This window comes from Octopus bimaculoides, chromosome 23 (genome assembly GCF_046866305.1).
Source record: "Octopus bimaculoides isolate indiv1 chromosome 23, ASM4686630v1, whole genome shotgun sequence".
Taxonomy (NCBI): domain Eukaryota; kingdom Metazoa; phylum Mollusca; class Cephalopoda; order Octopoda; family Octopodidae; genus Octopus; species Octopus bimaculoides.
Window position 1 is genome coordinate 10,930,164 of NC_142950.1, and position 26,121 is coordinate 10,956,284.

Sequence of the window (26,121 nt, forward strand, 5' to 3'; positions counted from 1 at the left end):
TAATAATAATAATCCTGAAATTTGGTGGGGAGAGGACTAGTCGACTACATCAATCCCAGTGTTTCATTGCTACTTAATTTATAAACCCCCGAAAGGATGAAAGACAAAGGTGACCTTGGCAGAATTTGAACTCAGACCATAAAGACAGGTCAAATACTGCTAAGCATTTTGTCCAGCGTGCTAACAATTCTGCCAGCTCACCACCATAATAATAATAATTAATTCGTTTTATTGGCCACAAGGGCTAATATCAATCAAAAACATGAAAGGACAAAGACAGGACAAAGGTTACAAGAGGTTTTGTCCGAAAAGTAGAAAAACGTTCGTGTAAACAGAGGAAGAAACGGAGAAAGATAAAACAAATAAAACTCCCAATAAGGGGAGGCGCTTCGAAAAAGAAAAGGTTACACGTGGAAAAACCCATAAAACCACGGGAGCCTGGTCAGAAAAAATAAGAAAGGGGTAATAATAATACTAATAATAATCTTTTCTTTCTTATTGTTCTAAGACCGATAGATGAGGGTGTATCATAATATAAGGGCATGTTAGAAAACTGTTGGGGGTTTGAATTGAATACAGAAGACAGACATGAAATGACAACAACAATACAAGTGTATATGGCATGAAACTTCATAAGGAAACATTCCCATGGGGTCAATCAGCTGACCCCTCCCACAAACCATGGATTACCTATACTATCAAGTGGAAGTGCCCTCTCTTTCTCTCAACTATTTCCCAACCAATAGGTATAATACAGAGAGTAGGATCATTCACTCAGGCTATATTTGTCACTCTTACCCACCTTTCAGCATATTTATTGGAGGGTAGCATCATTCAACTCTCCACCTTCCTGCTCTTTAAGTGAATTTGGAGAAGTTGATGAGGGTTTAACAGAAGTGGAACGTGTCTGTCCTCAGTCCCTTTCAATCTTATCCCTCATGCAACAACCACTTTCTACATAGTGCCCGTGGTTGTACGATGGAGGAAGACCATGGTGATGAAGATGGCGGTGGTGGGGATAGTGATGGTAATGGTGACGACAATGATGATGATGATGATGATGATGATGACGACGCTATTGTTGCCAAGACAGTAGTGATGATGGTGGTGGTGATAGAGGAGGAGGTGGTGGTGCTTATGCTGCACCTATAGAGTTTATTACTACAACACGGATATGTGCCAAATATTCACATCTCTCACCCACCACCACCACTGCTGCTGCCTACCATACCCACCCACCCTTCAGCATAAGATGCAGGAATAATCAACATTCACAGTTGTTCAGTTTACTTCTCCTTCATTTGTTTACATTCTCTTTATTGCTGTTTATTTCGTGAAGGCTGCAAGATGGCAGAAGTGTCAGCAGGCTGGACAAAAGCACTTGACAGCATTTCAGCCATCTTTACATTCTGAGTTCAAATTCTGCCAAGGAAGATCTCTACCTTTCATCTTTTCGGGGGTCGATTAAATATGTACCAGTTATGCACTGGGGATCAATGTAATCAACTAGCTTCCTACCCCAGAAATTTCAGGCCTTGTGCATACAGTAGAAAGGATTATTACTATTATTATTATTAAGGTGGCGAGCTGGCAGAATCATTAGCGTGCCGTGCAAAATGCTAAGCGGTATTTCACCTGTAACTAGATTCTGAGTTCAAATTCCATTGAGGTCAACTTTGCCTTTCATCCTTTCGGGGTCGATTAAATAAGTACCAGTTAAACACTGGGGTCAATGTAATTGACTTAATCTTTTTGTCTGTCCTTGTTTGACTCCTCTATGTTTAACCATAATAGTAATAAAAATTATTATTATTATTATGACAATGAGCTGGCAGAATCATTAGTACACCAGGCAAAATGCTTAGTGGCATTTCATCCATCTTTATGTTCTGAGTTCAAATTCCAATGGGGTCAACTTTGCCTTTCATGATCAATAAATTGAGTGCCAGTACTGAGGCTCAACGTAATCAACCCCAAAAAGCCTCCTGCCCCCAAAATTCCAAGTCTTGTGCATACAATAAAAAGGATTATTATTATTATTATTATTATTATCATTATTAATGCAGTGAGCTGGCAGAATCATTAGCACGCCAGACAAAATGCAGCTAAGCCTTTTTTCTGTCTTTACGGTCTGAGTTCAAATTCTGCTGAGGTTGACTTTGCCAGTTTTCCTTTCGGAATCAATGAAAAAGGTACCAGTGAAGCACTGGAGTAATTGTAATCAATTTAGCCTCTCCCCACAAAATTTCAAACTCTGTGCCAATAGTAGAAAGGATTTTTATTATCAATGTAGAAAGCTGGCAGAATCATTAGCAACCCAGACAAAATGCTTTGCTGTCAGTCCTTACATTCTGAGTTCAAATTCTACCAAGGTCAACCTTGCCTTTCATCCTTTCCAATAAAATAAGAACCAGTTGAGCGCTGGAGTTGATGTAATCGGCTTCCCTACCACTCAAAATTGCTGGTCTGGAGCCAAATTAAGAAAGAATTGCTGTTTGTTTTGTGGTTTTAGACTTAATGCATCAGAGCAAGGATGTTTTTCTATGCATGTGGTGTACACAAATACAGGCCCAATTAATCTACATGCACATAAGCATACACATATATACATCTATTAACATGTATGTACAGACACAAAAAGACACACACTCATGTTATCACATGCACACATTTATTTATACATGCAATTTGTGTATATTACAGAAAACCATACATCCTTACATCAACATGCAAACATCCACATGTCCACATGCACACACTAAGCATGTGTATAGATGAGTTTCTGTGTGTGCATACATGGTAAATATGCACATGTAGAAGTGTGTGGATATATATATATATATATATATACACACACACACACACCTGGGTTCGTGTTGAAGTGCAGATGTAGATTTAAATGTACATGTGTATGTCTACATACATGCTGTGTTGTAGATGTGCATGAGTGACGTAAATTCACATGTAGATGTTTGTGAGCATTCTGAACGTGCATGTTATATAGTGTGCATGTGCATCACAAGTGTTGCAGATGTGCATGTTGTGTATTGTGAATGTGCATATGCTTATTCATGTTGCAAACATGCATACTGCGAATGTGTGCATATATGAGAGGTGGTGGTTGATAAATAGCTGGAATTATTTCGTTACTTTTTGGGGGTGAGGAGAATGCATTCCAACCAATGCCACCGTTTGTTTAGAGCAATTCAAACCTGCAGCAGCTCAACATAAAATTCCTGCAGCATCAGTGTGCCAAGCTAAAAATACAGGTAGTGAGAGAGAAAGAGAGAAAGAGAGAGTGTGTGTGTGTGTGTAAGAGAGAAAGCGGGGAAGAGTGTGAAAGAGAGAGACTAAGAGAAAAGAAGAATGATGCAGTAGAAGACAACAAACTGAACTGAAAATGTGCCAAGAAGGAAACTATAATGTCACCACCCATTATTTCCAGAGAATATAACATCATTATATGTATACCCACATATATTACCCGTATCCCCAGCTCTCAAATAACCATTCTTAGTTTTTCTGTCACCATTGTCCCCTTTCCAAATCTACACCTACCACATACAAGACACCACTATTACCACCACATAGTTACCGCTGGTACAGTGGTTGGTCAAAGAGTAGAGGAAGTGAAGCGGTTACGAGGTCTTGTCTTACCAAGGACCATCCAACCTCTCTTGTGCTAGTATCATGAGAAATTACACCCAGTACACACTATAAAGATGTTAGCAATAGGAAGGGCAGCCAGCTGTAACATCACTCTATATATCTATATATCTATATATATATATATATATATATATATATATATATATATATATAGGTGCAGGAGTAGCTGTGTGGTAAGTAGCTTGCTTACCAACCACATGGTTCTGGGTTCAGTCCCACTGCGTGACACCTTGGGCAAGTGTCTTCTACTATAGCCTTGGGCCGACCAAAGGTGTGGCTGCATGGTATCGAAGCTCGTTTCCCAACCACATGGTTCCAGGCTCAGTCCCACTGTGTGACACCTTGGGCAACTGTCTTTTTCTATAGCCTCAGACCAACCAAAGCCTTGTGAGTGGATTTGGTAGACGGAAACTGAAAGAAGCCCATCGTATATATGCATATATATATATATGTATGTGTGTGTGTATGTGTTTGTCCCCCCAACTTCGCTTGACAACCGATGCTGGTGTGTTTCCGTCCCCGTAACTTAGCGGTTCGGCAAAACAGACTGATAGAATAAGTACTAGGCTTACAAAGAATAAGTCCTGGGGTCAATTTGCTCGACTAAAGGCGGTGCTCCAGCATGGCCGCAGTCAAATGACTGAAACAAGTAAAAGAGTAAAAGACTATACCTACATATGCAGGGCAATTCAAAATGAAAGTTACAAAAACAAACCATACATGCACTTGTAGTAATGGATACATTGTAAAAATACAGATGTAACATGAAAGGTTAACTCTTCAAGTTTCTACTGACAGTCACAGATGGTCTCAGGTTCAGTCCCACTGCTAGGCACCTTGCTGCAGTTCACTCATCTGCAGAAATGAGTCGTGACATCACTGGTGCCAAGCTGTATTGGCTTTTGCCTTTCTCTTGGATAACATCGGTGGTGTAGAGTGGGGAGGCTGGTATGCATGGGTGATTGCTGGTCTTCCATAAAACAACCTTGCCCAGACTTGTGCCTCGGAAGGGAACTTTCTAGGTGTAATCTCATTGTCATTCATGTCCGAAGGGGGTCTTTACCGTTACTAGATAAGCACTGGTGTCGATTTGATTGACTGAAACTCTTAAAAGAAGGTGTGACCCTGTATGGCCACAGTTCACTCACTGACTGAAATCAGTAACAGAATTAGATACGATCTGGAATAGCGTGAGAAGTGCGGTGTTGAATGCTCAAGCACTTGCAGATGGCAAAAGCTTGTTACAGACGTACTTAAAGGAAAGAGAGGAAAACAAAAATGTGAACAAAATATGTGAGAGAAAAAGAGAAGAGAGAAAGAAACCACTGCCAAAATATAGGCCAAAAGTCATGGAGTGGATGATGGAGGTGAGGAAGAGTACGGAAGGATTTTTTAATTTTTGATCTCTTTAAAATGATAAATTTCTTTTTTAAAAAAGACAACAACCAGAAATTAATAAGTTGGTGCATAACACATTTTTTTCTCTCTGTAAGTTTTTTACCTCTGTCTAAGTTTTCCATTTTTCCCGAACGTCAAACTAATACACCTGTTGTTCTGTCACTTGTCTTCATCTTTTGTTTTCTGTAAATTTGAACTATATATACACACACACACACACACATATATGCATGTATATATATATATATATATATATATATATATATATAGGTTAAGTTTATAAGCAGACACTGTATATTGGCTATAGAAAATATGATAGAGGCATATAAGCCTTCGACAGACAAAAATGGATAATTATGCATGGGAATCGAACCCATACCTCTTAGTTTCACTATTAAGTGTGCTGACCGATTACACCAACTTACCCACCAATTTCTTTCCATTAAATTTAGAGGAATGAAAATTCTGTAAATATAGTTATAAGCTTAAGTTTGTGAGCATACACCATATATTGGCTATAGAAAATAGTCTAATATTGGGGCATATAACCCCTCAACAGAAAAAATGGATAAGTGCATGCATGTGTGTGTACTTACCCATTTTTTCTGTCAATGGTTTATATATATAATATATAAATGTATTGGTATATATACACACACCACACACATATACTAGGCTGGCAACTAAGTTCCTGCCATTTTTTAAAAATTTTGGAATTCATTGCATTTTTAAGTTTTGGAATCTTTTTTTTTTTTTTGAGAATTCTATTTTTGAGTCATTTTGGAATCTATTTTGTGTTTTCTAGTTAATTTTAGTTAATTTTTTTTTATTTTCACATCATTAAAATGGAATGTCAAGTTAAGAAAAACGAGCAATATCGACACCTCCTTTTTGCTTTTAATCAAGGTTCTAGGGCCGCAAAAGCTGCTCGTGACATTTGTGCTGTGTATGGAGAGGGTGCCACAGCTGAAAGAACTGCTCGTGATTGGTATGCCAAGTTCAAAAATGGAAATTTTAACATCCAAATTACCTCCAATCACATCCCTACTCTATGTCTCTTAACAAAAAAGAAAGTTCTAGATATTTCCTAAAATAAAAAGAACTAAGAGTTGGTTGGTCAAGGCAAGACTGTCTTTCAACAGGAGTTTATTTAACCAGGACTGACAATACAAAAAAAAAAAAAATGCAGGCAAATATATATATATATATATATATATATATATATATATATATATATAAAAACAATTATTACCACTACCACCACAATTATAAATTGCAACACCACTCTAGATACATAATTCATTAAGATAGACTTTCTGGCACCAAATAGTTTTCTGCAGCTATTAGAATACTACACATGATATATATATATATATATATATGTATGTATATATATATATATATATATATATATGCGGGTGTAATACACACATAATTAAAAGAATATAACGGAGATGTTGAGTTTTACTGATGGTATCCCAGCATTTGGGCTGAAATGCATAAAAAAGTGTTTGTGTGTGTGTATATATGTGTATATATATATATATATATATATAGGAGAATATACAAAAAATAACAACAGACGAGGACAGGTGGTGTAAATAACAAAAGTATATATTAGTATGACGCTCGGGAATACGGAAAGTCTTTGACGTTTCGAGCTACGCTCTTCAACAGAAAGAATACGGAGACAAGGAGAAAAACACGGAGAAAAAAAAATTGAATAGTGTTCAGTCAACGGTCAATCATATATATATATGTGTGTATGTATATGTATGTGTATATATGTGTGTGTGTGTGTGCATATACGTGTGTGTATGTATGTATGTATATATATATATATATATGTGTGTATGTATATGTATGTGTATATATGTGTGTGTGTGCATATACGTGTGTGTATGTATATATATATATGTATATATATATACTCTTTTACTTGTTTCAGTCATTTGACTGTGGCCATGCTGGAGCACCGCCTTTAAAAAAAAAAAATATATATATATATATATATATATATATATATATACATACATATACATGTATGTATATATATATATATTTGAAATCATAATTTTTTACATGGCCACTCGTTTGAACTCTGCACAGTATAGCAGTACTTTTGGTAGAGTCTGCAAGCTTGACTATCAATAAGTATCAGTCGTTGGTTTATTTCCTTCTTGAAACAACAGCAGCTATTTATAGGTGCTGCTGTTTGAACCAGGCCAAGTATCCAGTGAGTGTGCATATGTGCGTGTAAGTGCATGTGTGCGTGTAAGTGCATGTGACTGAGAAAAAGATTGTGTGTACCAGGCCTTTTATGAAGGCAATAGTTACTGGCTCGAGAGCTCCTGTACACAAGTACATAGCAAGGAATGGCTTACAGTGAAGCAGCTTGCCTCTCAACGACATGGTTGTGTGTTCAGTCCCACTGCATGGCACCTTAGCAGATTGTCGTCTGCTATCTGCTATAGCCCCTGAGCCAATCAAAACCTTCTGGGAAAATGAAGTTGGGAGAAGGAAACTGGAAGAAACCAATCACGTGTGTGTGTGTGTGTGTGTGAATATATACATATGGTGGGGGGGGGGGGACAAACACAGTCACACAAATACATATTTATATATATATATATATATATATATATATATATATCTATCATCATCATCGTTTAACGTCCGCTTTCCATGCTAGCATGGGTTGGACGATTTGACTGAGGACTGGTGAAACTGGATGGCAACACCAGGCTCCAATCTTAATTTGGCAGAGTTTCTACAGCTGGATGCCCTTCCTAACGCCAACCACTCAGAGACTGTAGTAGGTGCTTTTACGTGTCACCTGCACGAAGGCCAGTCAGGCGATACTGGCAACGGCCACGCTCGAAATGGTGTCTTTTATGTGCCACCCACACAAGCCAGTCCAGGGGCACTGGCAACGATCTCGCTCGAAAATCCCACGAAGGCCAGTCAGGTGGTACTGGCAACGGCCACGCTCAAAATGGTGCATCTTATGTGCCACCCGCACAAGAGCCAGTCCAGGGGCACTGGCAACGATCTTACTTGGCTTGCCGGGTCTTCTCACGCACAGCACATTTCCAAAGGTCTCGGTCAGTTGTCATCACCTCGGTGAGGCCCAATGTACGAAGGTCTTGCCTCACCACCTCAGCCCAGGTCTTCCTGGGCCTACCTCTTCCACGGGTTCCCTCAACTGTTAGGGTGTGGCACTTTTTCAGGCAGCTATCCTCATCCATTCTCACCACATGTCCATACCAGCGCAATCGTCTCTCTTGCACACCACAACTATATTATAAGCAACAGGCTTCTTTCAGTTTCCATCTACCAAATCCACTCACAAGGCTTTGGTCAGCCCGAGGCTATAGTGGAAGACACTCGCCCGAGGTACCATGCAGTGGGACTGAACCCAGAACCATGTGGTTGGGAAGCAAGCTTCTTACCATACAGCCACACCTACATATAAATTAATAATAGTTTTACTCAGCTCAATATGACACAGTCGTGCATAGGACATGTCCATCTCATGTGTGCTCCACTCATGTGGAGTTGAGTCAAACTGTCAGAAAAATAATAACTGCTACCAAATACGAGTACCACTCTTCTTGGTTTTATTTGTCTCCTATCTTGTGTATGTGTACTTAACCATCTTGTCTGGCGCAATAACAGTTAAGCCAGCTCGTGACATTGCAAGTCGTTTTAATACCGTCACAGTTAAAACATCAATTTGATATATATCATATTGTACCTTGATACAATGTGGACTAGTTCCCTGTTATGTATGATTATGCTGGATAATAAGGATAAGGTAATCAGATAAATGGATATGCATTAATTCGTATTTCACAAACAACACTTATTTTAATGCTGTTGACACTGCTGGACTGAATGGTACTGTCCAGGTGTCGAAACCATAGTGATATCCATGGGGCAGTTGATGATGGAGGTGTGTTGGGTTGTTGGTATGGCTGTTATTGTATGTGCAGAATAGTTTTTTGTTTTTTTATAAGACATCCATTTGGTTTATATTTTGGCTAAAGTTTTGGAGAAGGTGAAAATCAAAATTTACTATCTCATTTATTCTTTTACTAGTTTCAGTCATTTGACTGTGGCCGTGCTGGAGCACCACCTTCTAGTTGGGGAAATCGGGCCTAGGCTTCCCAGGACTTATTCTTTGTAAGCCTAGTACTTATCCTATTGGTCTAATTTCCTGAACAGCAAAGTTACAGGACATAAACACACCAACATCGGTTGTCAAGCGGTGGGGGGTGGGGAGCAGTTACATAAATATACACACACACACACAATGGGTTTCTTTCAGTTTCTGTCTACCAAATCCACTCACAAGGCCTTGGTCGGCCCGAGGCTATGGCAGAAGGCACTTGCCACACGGTGGGACTGAACCCGGAACCATGTATTTGGGAAGCAAATTTCTTACCACACAGCCACGCCTGCGCGTAGCAATACTTTTTTTTTTATTAATATTTTCAGCTCGCTTTGCAATCGCATAGTTTCTGGTTCAGTCCCACAGGGTAGCACACCTTGGGCAAGTCTCTTCTACGATAGCCCCGGGCTAAGCGATCAATGCCTTATGAATGAATCTGGCAGACAGAAATCGTGTAAGTTTGTTCCCCCCGCCCAACGTTTGACAACCAGTGTTGGTTTGTTTACGTCTCTGTAATCTAGCAGTTAGGAAAGAGACTGATAAAATAAATGATACCTGACCTTTTTTTCAAATACGGGTACGGGGAGGAGGCGATATGTTTGGCTAAAACCCTTCAAATCGGTTCCATCCAACAGGGCCGCAATCCAATGACTGAAACAAGACACGTGGTTACAAAATTTCTCGCATAAGTTTTCTATAATCGCACTATAATCAAATAAGCTTCTAGAAAGACACATGTCAGATTTCTAATGGAACAAGTTGATATAAAAAAGAACCTACAAACATACACGTCACTTTATACAGCCATGAAGCCTTACGTAAACATGTAGGAGGGCAAGTGAATACAACTTTTCTAAGTGCATAAGCGACACAACTGAATCGAAACCAGGTTACAGAATCTAGCATGGTCATATATATAGATATATATATATATATATATATATATATATATATCTGTATATATAATGCGTGCGTACTTCACACACACATATATATATATATATATATATATATATATATATAATGCGTGCGTACTACATACACACATATATATATATACGTACACCACATTTAGACCGGAAATATTTGCAATGTACATATGTCCACATGCAATTAGTGGTTTTCCTTTGACAAGCTGACAGGAGAGCGAACATACAAGGGAGGTAAGCCGGAAGCCTTAGTTTACTCAACAGAAGCGGCAACATATGTAGAAAATGATTGATAAAAAATTTCAATTCTGTTGTCGTCGTCTCGTCTCAACATTCATATTCCTAGTTGTTCGTGTTTTTTTACCTTTCATTTTTCAGGAGGGGGAGGTTTCTAATCAGTTTGTTTTGTTGTTTTTTTAACCTTTTCCTGCTTGTTTCGTTTATTTTAGCAAAATAAAAATTAATACGACCTGCTGTGAATTTAATAGATGGGACGGAGAGGGGATTATAAAGAAAGAGGAAGAGTTATGAAGGATGAAAAGGGGAACAAGGATATAGAAAAGCGATGGAAAAATTAAATAAAATAGCAACAGAAGAGAGATAAAAGAATAAAGGAAGAAGTGTAAAGAAAATCAAATATTTTAGACGGAGTAAAAAAAATGAGAACTATTCAATATAAAGAATGAAAAAAATATCTTATTTGTTATTTGCCAACCTTTTCATTCTAATAAGTTACTATAAACAGAATATATTATCTAGCAATTAGAGCCAAGAAATTAAAATTTAATTTGAAAGTGATAAAATAAAACAAAAAAAAAAAAAAGAATTTGATGCTTAAGAAGCTAGCTTTGCAACCACGTGCTTCCAGGTTCAGTCCCAATGCGGCACCTCGCGCAAATAAGTGTGTCCTCTACAATAGCCCCGGACCAACCAATGCATCCTGAATGGATTTGATAGACGGAAACTGTGCGGAAGCCCCTCGTGCGTTTCCCCCCCTCCACCGTCTCGCTTGACAACTGGTGTTGGTTTGTTTACATTGTAACTTCGCCAGTCGGTAAAAGAGAGAGACTGATAAGAATAAGTACCGTACTTAAAAATAAAAAAATCACTGAGGGTGGTGCCCCAGTATGGCCGCGCAGACCATTTGACTGAATGAAACAAGTAAAAGATAAGCAATTAATATACTGAACAAATGCTCCGCTTTGCTCTTTTTTTTTTCTTTTCTTCTTTTACTAACATTAAAACTCCTAGCAACCTCTAAGTATGTCTTTAGGATATTTCATTCGTTGTTATTTTTAACAACCCACCTCCTTCATATTCAGAACTTTACTTAACGAACACTTAAAGGCTGAATATAACATCGTTTTCAAAGTGCAGACAGTGGCAGTACCTTCCGCCTCTAAACCACCGACATATCTTGAATGCACCCCCTCCCTCCCTCCTATCATTTTGGTCTCCAGCTGTCTCTGTTCAAAAACCGCACCAACCAACTCGTGTGTCGTTCTGTGGTTTCAATTCATGCGCTCTGAGAATCAGTTGTAGATCAGATGTGCATATGTGCGTGTGTACTCTACATTCGCATCGAGTCCTACATTAGAAAACGTTTACTCATTGTATGGCAGACATTCATGCTTAAACATTCACAACGTAAACTAAACTATTCTTTTATTCTTTCACTTGTTTCACTCATTAGACTACGGCCATGCTGTGGCACCACCTTAAAGAATATTTAATCGAACGAATCGACCCCAGTACTTCTTTTTTTTAAAGATTGGTACTTTTTCTATCAGCCTTTTTTGCCATACAGCTAAGTTACAGGGATGTAAACACACCAACAGCGGTTGTCAAACATTGGTGGGAGACAGACAGAAACATATACACACACATACATACATATACAGATGGGCTCCCATACAGTTTCTTATTTCTTTACTGCCCACAAGGGCCTACACACAGAAGGGACAAACGGATGCTTCGCCTGGCTGCCAGCTTCGACGACGGATGCACTGCTAGAAGCGCACTATGTTCCAGCCGCCGGACGGGCACTCTCCCTTACAGTTTCTGCCTACCAAATCCACTCAAGGCTTCTGTAGAAGACACTTGCCCCAAGTGTCACACAGTGGGACTAAATCTAATGTCATGTTGTTGGAAAGCAAGCTTCTTACCACAAAGCCATGCCTGTACCTCTATATGTGTGTGTGTGTGCTTATGTTAAAATAAGGGTAATTATTTTAAAGCACTTTTAAAAATAACATGTGAGCATTTACAGTGGGACCCGTTTCTTCTACATGTTGTAAAAGGTGACTAAAAGAGGCCAAGGTAAAATTTGCATTCTGACCTCGTAAAAACCCTCACCCAAAACAGACCCATGCGTTGAAAGGGCTGTCCCCTGAGTGTTGCAAAGTTGTCGTCCACCAGGAGTAGGCAATCACCAACAAATGATGGATGCAGTGACGCATTGTTACAGTGCATGACCCCATACAACTTCTACTACTACTACTACTACTACTTATAGATGGTGTGATTAAACTCAGTCAAATTTACTGCGAGGTCCTAGTAAACTCAATCTTCACAGTGTGATGATTATACCCCAAATTCTAGGTTTTTCTTTCCATTTTTGTTTTTTCATGGCACTTTAGACTTGTCTGTATTCTCTGAACAGTTGTAACCCTATTAGGGAGGATCTTCAGAATTTGCCCATCTTTAACAACAGGCTGCTTTTTACTTTTTCCATTATGCCTTACGCTAACAAAAGGAACCTGTATATCTTCAATCTACTAGTTAGAAATAACATCTAAATCTCCCTCAAATCACACCCAACTGTTCTTTACAAAAAAGAAAACGCTTATTGGATAATAAATAGAGGCATCATGGAGGTGTTGACAAGTGACCAAGACCTTTGGCGACATGCCATGCTTGAGAAAACTCATCAAGCCAAGTGAAAATGTAGTTTTGACCATTGTAGGTGTCATGTAAAAGGCACCTGTACTGGTGGCACATAAAAAGCACCCATTACACTCTTGGAGTGGTTGGCATTAGGAAAGGCATCCAGCTATAGAAACAACGCCAAATCAGATTGGAACCTGGTGCAGCTTACCAGTCTCGGTCAAACCACCTAACCCATGCCAGCATCGAAAGCAGACATTAAATGATGATGATGATGCTCCAGTATATAGCTCATTTTATGAAGGACTCACCTAGCTTCAAGCAACAATTCAATGCTTGCAATTGGCAAGAGATTTCTTTAAATCATTGGAACAGGTATTTTGTAGGCACAAGAATAGCTGTGTGGTTTCAGGTTCACTCCCACAAAAATGGCCCCTTGGGCAAATGTCTTCACCTATAGCACTGAATCAACTAAAGCCTTGTGAGTGAATTTGGTACACAGTAACTAAAAGAAGCCTGCCATGTGACTGTGTGTGTGTGTCTCTCCCTGTTTTGGCATTGTATGATTGTTGTAAATGAATATCATACATTTCCAATATTCTGTAAAAGCATGTCTGGTCATGGGGAAATATCACCATGCTTTTGAAACAAGTGAGAGGTGACAGGAAAGGCCATAGAAAATCTGCTTCAATAAATTCTGTCTGACCTAAGCAATCATGGAAAAGTGGATATTAACACAAATGATGGTGATGATAATGAGAGCTCTCTCTTTAATGAAAACTGCTCAACTGTGAAGCAAGATTAATACTTAAAAACTGTTACTAGTCAGCTAATAAGGAATGCTACAGAAACTAAATACAGTGGCTGTTCAGTGAAGTATAACATCACCACCACAGTTCTGCACAACGACCATGTAAGTAAGTCAGGTCACAGTTATTTGGAATTATATTCTATGCAAGCTCCATCTTCGTACAATTAAAGCTGACACAGAGATTATGGTAACAAAGAGACCAATCTACTTTTAGGTTATTGTTGTTGTTATTACTGTCAGTCCAGTCTGAGTAGACCTATGATGAAATCAAAGATACTGGAGTCCCATCTTTTATCTTTTACTTGTTCCAGTCATTGGGCTGCAACTATGCTGGGACATCACCTTGAAGGATATGAGTGAAACAGATTGACCCCCAAGATTTAAGTACTTATGCTTTCAATCTCTTTTGCCAGGGATGCAAACAAGCCAGCATTAAACAGTGGGTGGGAAGACAAAGAGAGACACAAAGACACGCAGATATATATACACACACACACACACACACATTTATGCTGTTGACATCATAAGAATTTAGAAACTTTGAGAGAACAAGAAATAATTTGTTTTTAACAGTTGAACTCAAAGTAGAAAAGCTATAAATAACAGCACGGAGTTATACTATTTTAGCAAAGTCAAAATGGACTTCACAAACTGTTACTCAGAGTTTCATATTTGTGAAGATTTATCAGCTTTAATAAAATAGTATTTTGCTCTTCTCCCTGGTACTTGACTGCTATTTTTCCCCACTTTGTTTTGCACCAAGTGCTTACTTTGAGTGTGTGTGCCCATGTGCGTACTTGAAGAATTTTTTTTAGTTAAATGAATCGATCCCAGTACTTTTATTTTTAAGCCTGATATTTATTCTATTGATCTCTTTTACCAAACTACTAAGTTACAGGGGACATAAACACACCAACACCAGTTGTCAAGCGGTGGTGGCAGACAGAGACACAAACACACACATACGGACATATATATATATACACATACACACAATGGGATTCTTTCAGTTTCCATCTACCAAATCCACTCACAAAGTTTTGGTCAGCCCAAAGCTATAGCAGAAGACACTTGCCCAAGGTGCCATGCAGTGGGACTGAACCTAGAACCATGTGGCTGGCAAGCAAACTTACAACACAGCCACACTTGTGCCAATATATAAATATATATATATATATATATATATATATATATACCCACTGGTTTCCACACAGTTTATGGCTATCAAATTCACTCACAAGACATAGGTCAGTTTTGAGTAATAGAAATCACTTGACCAACATGCTGCCCAGTGGGGTCAAATCCTATAACCATGTTGCAATGTGAGCTTCTTAATCACATAGCCATGTTTGTGTTATTTCTTAAGGTACCAAAGTATGAGTTGGAGGGAGATTCACCTGCTATTTCTAGCAAGTCAAGAGACCATGTAATAGCCCAAACAGATGTTTGTTAAAGATACTGGTAAGCTCTCTCTCTCTCTCTCTCTTTTACACCTATGAAAGTAAGGATTTTTATTGCCAGAGAGGTGTTTGAAGTGAATATGATCTGTGTTCAAACCATTGATCACACTGCCAGTAAATGATTTGCATGAACAAAAAAAGGCTTAAACTATTTAAAAGTCTGGCTCATTCTAGTCATTCACTAAAACAGCTCTGCCACTATCCTGTTTCACTGAACCAGAACATAAAAAGAAATCAACTGCTTAGATGAAAAGACTCTCTGATAGATTAAAAATAATAATAATAATAATAATAATAATAATAATAATAATAATGAGGTATAGGAAATTAGAGTTGAACAGAGGTTAGGCTACAGACTAACAAAGAGACAGATATACATTAAATATGGTTGAGAGAGAGAGAGAAATGGTATACAGTAAGGCCTTTGTGTACACAAGCTAACCAATTGTGATGAAAGTGAAAAAAATCCACTGTACTGTACACTGAAGCAAGGTATTTTCATTGTACTCTCTGTCTCTCTCTCTCCCCCCCCCCCATATATCTGCTACAGCAATTATAAATGAAGCTCAAGAACAAGTTGAGTGCAAATCCCTTTTATTGACCCTTTTGATACCAACCTGCCTCAGATACCAGCCACTGGCTCTAACATGCAAACTTCTGGTTTTAAACTGATTTAAACTATAACCTTCCATCCAAAATTTTCGTGTTAGTTTATGTTCCAAACAAACAGCTTAATAAGGGCGAATTTTCAAAATTAATAGAAATTAAGACTGCAAATAATTCTACACAATTATGGCAATAATTCTTCTGTATCAGAAGGCGTGGTTGTGTGGCAAGAAGTTTGCTTCCCAACCACATGGTTCTGGGTTCAGCTTTGTGACTGGATTTGGTAGATGGAAACTGAAAGGAATCCATTGTGTGTGTGTGTCCGTCCATCACTGCTTGACAACCAGTATTGGTGTTTACATCCCCATAACGTAGCAGTTAGTCAAATGAGATTGATAGAATAAGTACTAGGCTTTGAAAAAAAAAAGGCCCGAGGTCGATTTGTTTGACTGAAAACCCTTCAAGGCAGTGCTCCAGCATGGCTGCAGTCAAATGACAGAGAATAAAAGAATAATGAAAGGGTTAAATATAGTCTGACGATCAGTCTGTGTGTTCTCAATCCATCAGAAACTGCTACCCTTCACTTAATTCTCTGATGCAAACTTCCCTTTTGTTACCATATTTATTTTGAGATTCTCTGTGTTTCTTTCAATTATTTTAACCCTTTTGCATTTAAACCGGCCATATCCGGCCCAAATATTCTACCTGTTTTATGTTCAAACTGGTCAGATCTGGCTTTGTACACTTATCCTACAATGTCATTCTAAGAATAAGCAATCACATCCTCAAAATTTCAATACTACGATGTCTTTGCATGATTAATTCAAAACAATTTGAATAAATAAGCATTACATTTGACAGAATAATCTGAAGGCTAAAGGGTTAAATGTAACAAAGAATTAAGTAAAATAACTTCGTTATCATTAAGCTAATGTTAGGGACATAAATTGTGACTAAGGCTTGGTGGAAGATTTTAATTCAAAATTTATGGAAAACAAGACATTTGTACTCAGAGCCAGAGCTGGTTTCAGCTGGGTTGGTAACGAAAGGGTTAAAGTGATCTAAATTTAAATATTCCTTCAAAATTTCATATTAACTTTATGTTACGAAGTCCAGCTTAATAATGACAACTATATTACTAAATATCTTTACTACTATTGGCACATGACCTGAAATTTTGAAGGGAGTGGGGCTAGTTGATTTCATCAACCCCAATGCTCACTTGTACTTGTTTCATCGACCCTGAAAGGATGAAAGGGAAAGTCAATTTCAGCAGAATTTGAACTCAGAATGTAAAGATGAACAAAATACTGATATGCATTTTGTCCCGTGTACTAACATTCTGCTTGTTCACCACCACAGTTGGTTTACTAAATATGGCATTGTTTTCAAAATTAAAACACAAACAGTGTATTTCAACAGAAATATGGTAACAAAAGAATTAAAACATTTCATCCATTCCAAATTTCTAGTAACTTCCTCCATTATAAGTGCAGGAGTGGCTGTGTGGTAAGTAGCTTGCTTACCAACCACATGGTTCCGGGTTCAGTCCCACTGTGTGGCATCTTGGGCAAGTGTCTTCTACTATAGCCTTGGGCCAACCAAAGCCTTGTGAGTGGATTTGGTAGACGGAAACTGAAAGAAGCCCGTTGTATATATGCATATATATATATATATGTGTGCGTGTGTGTGTGTGTGTTTGTCCCCCTAGCATTGCTTGACAACCAATGCTGGTGTGTTTACATCCCCATAACTTAGTGGTTCGGCAAAAACGACCGATAGAATAAGTACTAGGCTTACAAAGAATAAGTCCCAGGGTCGATTTGCTCGACTAAAGGCGGTACTCCAGCATGGCCACAGTCAAATGACTGAAACAAGTAAAAGAGTATTAGAAAATTACCATTTTCAAATCTCACAATGTGAGATATTCAGCAACAGTACTTTGGAGTAAAGATTGTTTGCCAACATAACATGGCAGTCCTGGTTTAGGACTAATGTTGCTGTAATTTAACCCCAGGAGACATTGTCTCCAGCTGGCTGTACGCCACAATCTGTGTCCTTATATTTTCGAACAAGGGAATCTAGCATCCCCACTCAGCAGCTCAAAACACACAGATATTGTTTTGAGTTGAGTGGGGGTGCTAGATTCCTTTGTTCGAAAATAGACCAAGACAACTCTTGTTCTAGACCAAGACAACTCTTGTTCTAGACCAAGACAACGCCAGTCTGAGGTTAGGTACCTTGGAACTCTTCCTATTACAGAATCCATGACCACGATTGTGGCAGCAAATACTGGATCACAGGAGTCAGGGTTAGAGGTACAATAAACTGAGAATTTTGACTTAGGGATTTAACACATGGACCCTCCAACCTTGAGGCGAAGTTACAAGTCATGGGGTTTATTCCACCAAGTCCTGGAGGCCTTCCAAAATAGTCAAACAGCTACTGGTGTTTCCTCTCTGGTTAAACCATAAAAAAATAAAGGAATTAATTATTTAATTAATTAAAGTACAGCAATTAGAATACAGCTTCCTGTAGAAGGAAACAGTGTTGGCAACAGAGTACAATCTAGAAACAGAGACAAAATTAAAATTTTCATCAAATCTTTCTGACCACACAGAAACCGAGAAGAGATCCATCGCAACAGATACCATGACAGACTGATCCCTTAAGCCTTAATCCAACTTTCCAGTAACTTATGGAACACCTGTGAGAAACTGACCCCTTCCTCCTGCCCTCTCCACCACCACCACCACCACCACCAAAATTGGTGAGGCCAAACGGAAGCACTTAACAGACTGAACAAGGGAAATGAATTCACATTTCTAAAAGTTAAGTGTCTGGTATTTTATTCCACTCTTATCTGCCTATTAGTACAGCATAAGTAATTACAAGCTAACCAATGAGGGAGCAGATGGGGGTAGAGTGAGCAGGGCTCTACATGCTGCATCCAAACTGCTAAAAACACCAGCCAAATCTCACTCACAATCACATCCTACTGTATTAAATAAATAAAAAGAAAGAACATGTTAGAAGATGTAGTTCTAGATAAATAAGATGGGATGGTCATCAAAACGGAAGCACTCTTCGTCATAGGTTTGCTCAATTGTGAGCCTGACATGTGGTTAAACAACAATAACTATTTCTTATTTAGGTCCAACCCATTACCAGCATGGAAAGCAAAGTAGTCATTGGATCTTGGTGCAATCTTCTGACTATTTGGTTCCTGTTAAACTGTCCAGCCCATGCTAGAACCTAAGGGAAGTGCCTTCAGTAGCCATGCACCGAGCACAGCCCTGTGACTGGAGTTGTTAAATGGAAACAGGAAGTTGTGTGTGTGTGTGTGTGTGACTGTCCCTTTGCTTGGATATCACATGATAGTTTTGAATGAGTGGACACCATCAAGCAAACAGTGTTCTTCGTTTCCAATCATTAAAACATGTCTGGCCATGGGAAAATGATAGCTTGTTTGGAAACACGTTAGTGTTGGCCTCAGGAAGAGCATCCAACCACAGAAAATTCACCTCGACAAAATCTGTCTGACCCATGCAAGCATGGAAAAATAAATGTTAAAATGGTGATAATAATCGAGTAAATATGTGAAGTAAGAAGCTTGCTTCCCAACCACATGGTTCCAGGTTCGATTCTACTGCTTGACACCTTGGGCAAGTGTCTTCTACTATAGCCTTGGGCCAACCAAAACTTTGCAAGTGGATTTGGTAGATGGAAACTGAAAGAAGCCCATCATACACACACACACATCTATGTGTGTGAGTCTTTGTGTTTGTCCTCTCCATCACTGCTTGATAACCGGTGTAGGCGTGTCTGAGTCCCCCATAACTTAGCGGTTAGGCAAAAGAGGCAAATAGAATAAGCACTAGGCTTCAGACATAAGTCCTGCTTGACCACAGTCAAATGACAAACAAGTAAAAGTATGTATGTATGACTATCCATTGTATGTATGGCCATCCATTGTATGTATATATATATATATAGGCAAATCAAAAATAAAAACCAGTCTAAAGGATGTACACAATGAATGTATTAGGTTGATACAGAAAGAGTAAACGTCCGGAAATAATAGACTAGTCCGAGGAAAGCACATGCATGGTTATACAATATACACACACACACACACAGATGTTGAATGAATGAGGTAGGAGTACAGAAAAAAATGCTTTAACTATCAACATGAGCAACGGTGAGATGTAATGAGGTTTATGCATTTCCCTGCAGCATCTATGAAATATAAATTATAGTCAGTATGTATGTATTTGTCTGCCTGTCTTTCTCATCAAAGGCAACTAACTGCTATGCTACTTTCACTAAGTCTGAATCTCACAGAAATACCATCAGGTCATTTAGTTAGTGAGAGATACATAGTGTTTTCACAACATGTTGGCACTACATCGAGGGTTCCAGTTGATCTGATCAACGGAACAGCCTGCTCATGAAATTAACGTGCAAGTGGCTGAGCACTCCACAGACACGTGTACCTTTAATGTAGTTCTCGGGGATATTCAGCATGACACAGTGTGACAAGGATGACCCTTTGAATTACAGGTATATCAGAAACAGGAAGTAAGAGTGAGAGAAAGTTTTGGTGAAAGAGTACAGCAGGGTTCGCCACCATCCCCTTGTGGAACTTTAGGTGTTTTCGCTCAATAAACACTTACAACGCCCGGTCTGGGAATCGAAACCGCGATCCTATGACTGCGAATCCACTTTCACAATGTATAGACATTGTAAAAATATTAACACATTCAGTTGGTTAAATACTCTGTAGAAATGCACATGAATTTAATTGTCCGTACATAAATTGTATATAATTTATAGGTGTAGGAGTTGCTGTGTGGTAAGTAGCTTGCTTACCAGCCCCATGGTTCTGGGTTCAGTCCCATTGCATGACACCTTGGTTAAGTGTCTTCTGCTCTAACCTTGGGCTGACCAAAGCCTTGTGAGTGGATAAGAACTAGGCTTGCAAAGAATACGTTCTGGGGTCGATTTGCTCGGCTAAAGGCGGTGCTCCAGCATGGCCGCAGTCAAATGACTGAAACAAATAAAAGAGTAGAAGAGTAATTGTATACATGTCAATCATATAGATCAGTGGTTCCCAACCTTTTAACTGCCAAGGACCTCTTTTATTTAAATGAGTTTTCCCAACCATCCCTTTTAATATGCTTATCCTTATATATATATATGAAATTTTGAATTTAGTTCACAGACCCTCAGTATTACTTTTGTGGACCACCAGGGGTCCGCAAACCACAGGTTGGGAACCACCAATATATATCATCATCATTTAATATATATTGGATCATCCCATAAATAATGCAGCTTTTTCAATTGCATAAGTCAGAGGAGGAAGGGATAAACTACCTGAATCAACTTGCTATAAAAGCACCTTGTACTTATTCTTAGTGCAAGTTTGAAGAGTGCAGTTCGATTGTAACAGTTATTTTTTCAAAGCTATAATGGAAGTGACAAAGGAGGATATTCATTATATTTTGCTTTATGAGTTCAACAAAGGCAACAACGCAACAGAAAGTGTAAGGAATATTAATGCAGTATACAGGGATCAGACAATAAGTATGAGCCAGTGTCAACGGTGATTCCATAAATTCTGAGCTGCACACAACAGCCTAGAAAACTAGCCTCATCCTGGAAGATCTGCGGAGCTCAATAAGGATGTCCTGCAAATCCTAGTGGAACAAAATCCCATTTGTAACTGTTGAGGAACTAGGAGAGAAGCTTGGATTTGGTTGTTCACCTGCATGCCATCAGAAAAGTCAGCAAATTGGGTCAATGGGTTCCTCAGAAACTTTCAAAGTCTAATCACATGCAGAGAGTGAATGTGTGCTCGTCTTTTCTGTCACGTCTCACGAATGAATTTTTTGGGGACCGAATAGTGACTGGTGACAAGAATTGGGTTCTCTATATAAATGTCAAGTGCTGAAGACAGCGGGTAGGGAAAGGAGAAACACCAGCACCCCAGGCTAAAGAAGGTCTTCACCCATGTGAGATGTTATCTGTTTGGTGGAATATGAAAGGTTTAGTCAACTTTGAATTTTTAAACCCAAACAAAACGATAAGGAGATCTACTGTGAGCAGCTTGAGTGGCTTAAGACAGCACTAGAAGAAAAACAACCATCTTTGGTTTCAAGACGAAAGGTGTTCTTCATTCACAATAATGCTCAGCCACATACACCGAGGATGATATTCCAAAGGCTGGAGCAGTTTGAATGGGAAACAATGCCCCACCCACCATATTTGCCAGGCATTGCCCCATCTGATTATCATTTATTCTGCAGTCTTCAATATCATTTGGACAGTAAAAATATGAATTCTGTAGATGAGGTCAGAACAGTACTGGAGAAGTATTTTTCATCATGGGCAAGTGAACTTTAGAAGAAGGGCCTTGCAAATCTACCAGATAGATGGAAGAGCATTGTAGAAAATGAAGGAGAGTATATTTTAGATTACAAAATAAACACACACACACACACAAGACGGGCTTCTTTACATTTCCCTCAACGAAATCCACCCACAGGAGACGCTAACATACACAGATATACATGCATACATATATCTGTGTGGTCTTCTTTCAGTTTCTGATAATCAAATCCATTCAAAAGGCTTTAGTTGGCCCATGGCTATAGTAGAAGATGCTTGCCCAAAGTACGATGCAGAGGGACTGAACCTGAAACAATGTGCTTTGGAAGACCAGATAGCTACACCAGAGCCTATTAGGTGTATGTGTAGATAGATAGGTACAGACAAGTGGGTTTGTATGTGTGTGTATATATATATATATATATATATATATATGTGTGTGTGTGTGTGTAAGGCGAACACAAACAACATACCTTGGAGAAAGCATAACAAGAACAGCAGTAATAGCAATTAACACATATCAATTAAACTGAAGGAGTATAATTACACTGACAAACATAATCACATTACCACATGGACATTTTCATTAGGACGGCTATGTCTAAACATTAGGTCATCCAATCCCTTTGTGTTACCTTTGTTTTACAGTCCTTGGACCCACTGGAACCTATCAAACCATCCAACCCTTGCAGGCATAGAACAAGAACATTAGGTGTGGCTGTGTGATAAGAGGTATGCTTCCCAAACACATGGTTCCAGGTTCAGTCCCATCACATCACACCTTGGGCAAGTGTGTTCTGATATAGCCTCAGCTTGACCAAAGCCTTGTCAGTAGATTTGGTTGGCGGAAAATGAAAGAAGTATGCCATATATATATATATATATATATATATACTTAAAAATATATTAATAATTTAGAGAAGAACCAACGGGATGTAATCCAAACAATGAAGGAGATCAGACACCATCAAGAAAAATGTACCCTACGAAATACTGATTTAAAAATCTATAAAATCCATGAAATCTATCAAATATTAGATGAAAAATTTAATTCAGTTTAGTAAATTTATAATAAAAAAAAGTGAATAATAGACTATGCGTGTTTCATGGCCACATAATATATATATATATTTGTAATATAATATGTGACGATTATTCGGTTGCCATGATAAAACTCCGAGTTTTGGATGTCGGGGCGGAAACCATCGAGGTAATTAAAATATTTTAATTACCTTGATGACTGGAGAGATGCCAGTGCAGGTTTCCACCCCGACATCCGAAACTCGGAGTTTTATCACGGCAACTGAATAACTATCACATATTATATCACAAATAAATTCCTCTATTTACATAATATCGAGATCTCTTTTTATTCTTTTGTTGTCTTACCTTTACTATTAATGTCATTTTCACCTGCTATCATCATACAGACATTGGTTTTTAATTAAGTAGCTTCTTCACCCTTTGTGTTTGTCATTGTACGTCCCAACTGTGTACCGCCTTTATGGCAAATCTAATGAAATAAAGAAGTTTGCTTCCCAACCACATGGTTCCCAGTTCAGTCCCACTGCGTGGCATCTTGGGCAAGTGTTTATTATAGCCCCAGGCCGAGCAAAGCCTTGAGTGGATCTGGTAGACAGAAACTGAAAAAAGCCCATCATATAAGTATATGTATTTGTATCTATGTGCGTGTGTCTTTGTGTCTGTTCCCCATCGCAACTTGACAACTGGTGTTTGTTTATTTACATCCCTGTATGTGGTTCAGCCTAAGAGACTGACAAAATAAGTACCAGGTGGAAAAAATAAATGAATAAGTACTGGGGTCGATTCATTCAACTAAGAATTCCTCAAGGCAGTGCCCCAACATGGCTGCAATCCAATGACTGAAACAAGTAAAACAAAAATATATAAAAGATATATATATGTGCATGTATTTGCGCAACTAAGCATCTTTATATAAGTGTGTGTTTATCTGTGCCTGTAGTCTACAAGGCTATGTCTATAAATATGCATGTATGTATGTATGTATGTATGTACATCAGTCTATCAGTACAAGTGTGAGGGTGTAATTGTAACCATGTGTGTGTGTGTGTATGAGAGAGAGAGAGAGAGAGAAAGAGGGTAATGCATGCACATGTCCGTATCCATGTGCCTACGCAACTCTAAGTCAGCAAAACAATACCAGAAAATAAGAGTGTATATAGTGTAACAAATATGCAAATTATATTCCTCTCTACACCCATGCCAGCATGGAAAGAAATAATAAACAAAACAAACTGACACAGATACACCTACACATATGCATGTAAGCAACACATGCACAGATACACCCGCAGACATATGCACATACAACAACCTAGAAACACAAACTCATTTCTATCAGAGACGAACATGAGAAGAAATAAAATGCTGTAATATTGTTTGTTTTTTGTTTTTTTTAATTTGACAATTAGAAATGAAAACACTCCTCACCCTGTTTAGTAAACATATGTAAAATGATGACATATCTTTCGGGGTGTTTTTTTTTTGGGGGGGGGTCCATTTTACTTGTTTATCATTTCACCTCAGTCACACTGGGGCACCACCTTGAAGAATTTTAGATGAACAGATTGACCCCCAGGACTTATTTTTTTTAAGCCTAGTACCCATTCTATCAGTCTCTTTTGCCAAACTACTAGGTTGTGGAAATGTAAACACACCGGTTGTCAAGCAGTGGTGGGGGACAAAAACACACGCACACACACACACATATCATCATCATCATCATCATCATCATCATCATCGTTTAACGTCCGCTTTCCATGCTAGCATGGGTTGGACGATTTGACTGAGGACTGGTGAAACCGGATGGCAACACCAGGCTCCAGTCTGATTTGGCAGAGTTTCTACAGCTGGATGCCCTTCCTAACGCCAACCACTCAGAGAGTGTAGTGGGTGCTTTTACGTGTCACCCGCACATATATATATATATATATTTAAGGTGTATTCTGTTAGGTTGGATGTGTTAGTATCAACGTCAAAGATTTACTAACAGGGATAGCGATTATATATCACCTGAAGAGATACAACTGGATCCCATTATACAGGTAAACCATTCCTTAATTTAATTCCTGTGTATATGTGGATCCATGTTGTATTGAAACATGCATAGTGTTTATTAAATAGCTGTCTAAATGCACTCATTCTTGACTTTATTTGTTTAATATTTTATATGCATATAATATAATATAATATATATATATATATATATATATATATATATATATATATATATATATACCGGAGTAAGCACATAAAATGTGCAACAAGGTGGAAAAAAAGAGTACTCAAATATCAGAGGTAGAGTAATATGCTTTATTTAAAAGCAGCAGAAATATACCAAAAGACTGTTACTCAGAGTTTCACGTTCCCGTTCATCGGACATGAGGGGCTGCTTTCAGTTTCTGTCTACCAAATCCACTAACAAGGCTTTGGTCAGCCCAAGACTATAGTAGAAACACTTACCAAAGGTGACACACAGTGGGACTGAACCTCAAACCATGTGGTTGGGAAGCAAGCTTCTTACCACACAGCCATACCTCTGCCTATACACACAAATATGACAGGATTCCACACAATTTCTGTCTACCAAATTCACTCACAAGGCATTGGCTAATTCAGGTATATGGAGGCTATACAAGACGGCAATTGCCCTAGATGCCATGCCATGCATCAGAACCTGAAAACCACGTGGTTGCAAAGTAAACTTATTACCACTTATTACGTAAAAAAAAAAAAAAAAAAAAAGCAACTCCC

General features: G+C 38.5%; 1 protein-coding gene across 6 annotated transcripts in view; it reads right to left on the reverse strand.

The window, feature by feature from the left end:
* LOC106879157 (phosphatidylinositol 3-kinase regulatory subunit alpha) overlaps nucleotides 1-26,121 on the reverse strand; it is a 204,836-nt gene that overhangs the window by 166,494 nt on the left and 12,221 nt on the right. For 2 of the 6 annotated variants that reach the window (XM_089340053.1, XM_089340050.1), the window contains exon 2: nucleotides 9,802-9,892. The exons of the other annotated variants lie outside the window; for them this stretch is intronic. The gene's annotated coding sequence lies outside the window, so the exon portion shown is untranslated. The remainder of the gene's footprint in view (nucleotides 1-9,801; nucleotides 9,893-26,121) is intronic. 6 annotated transcript variants of the gene reach the window in all.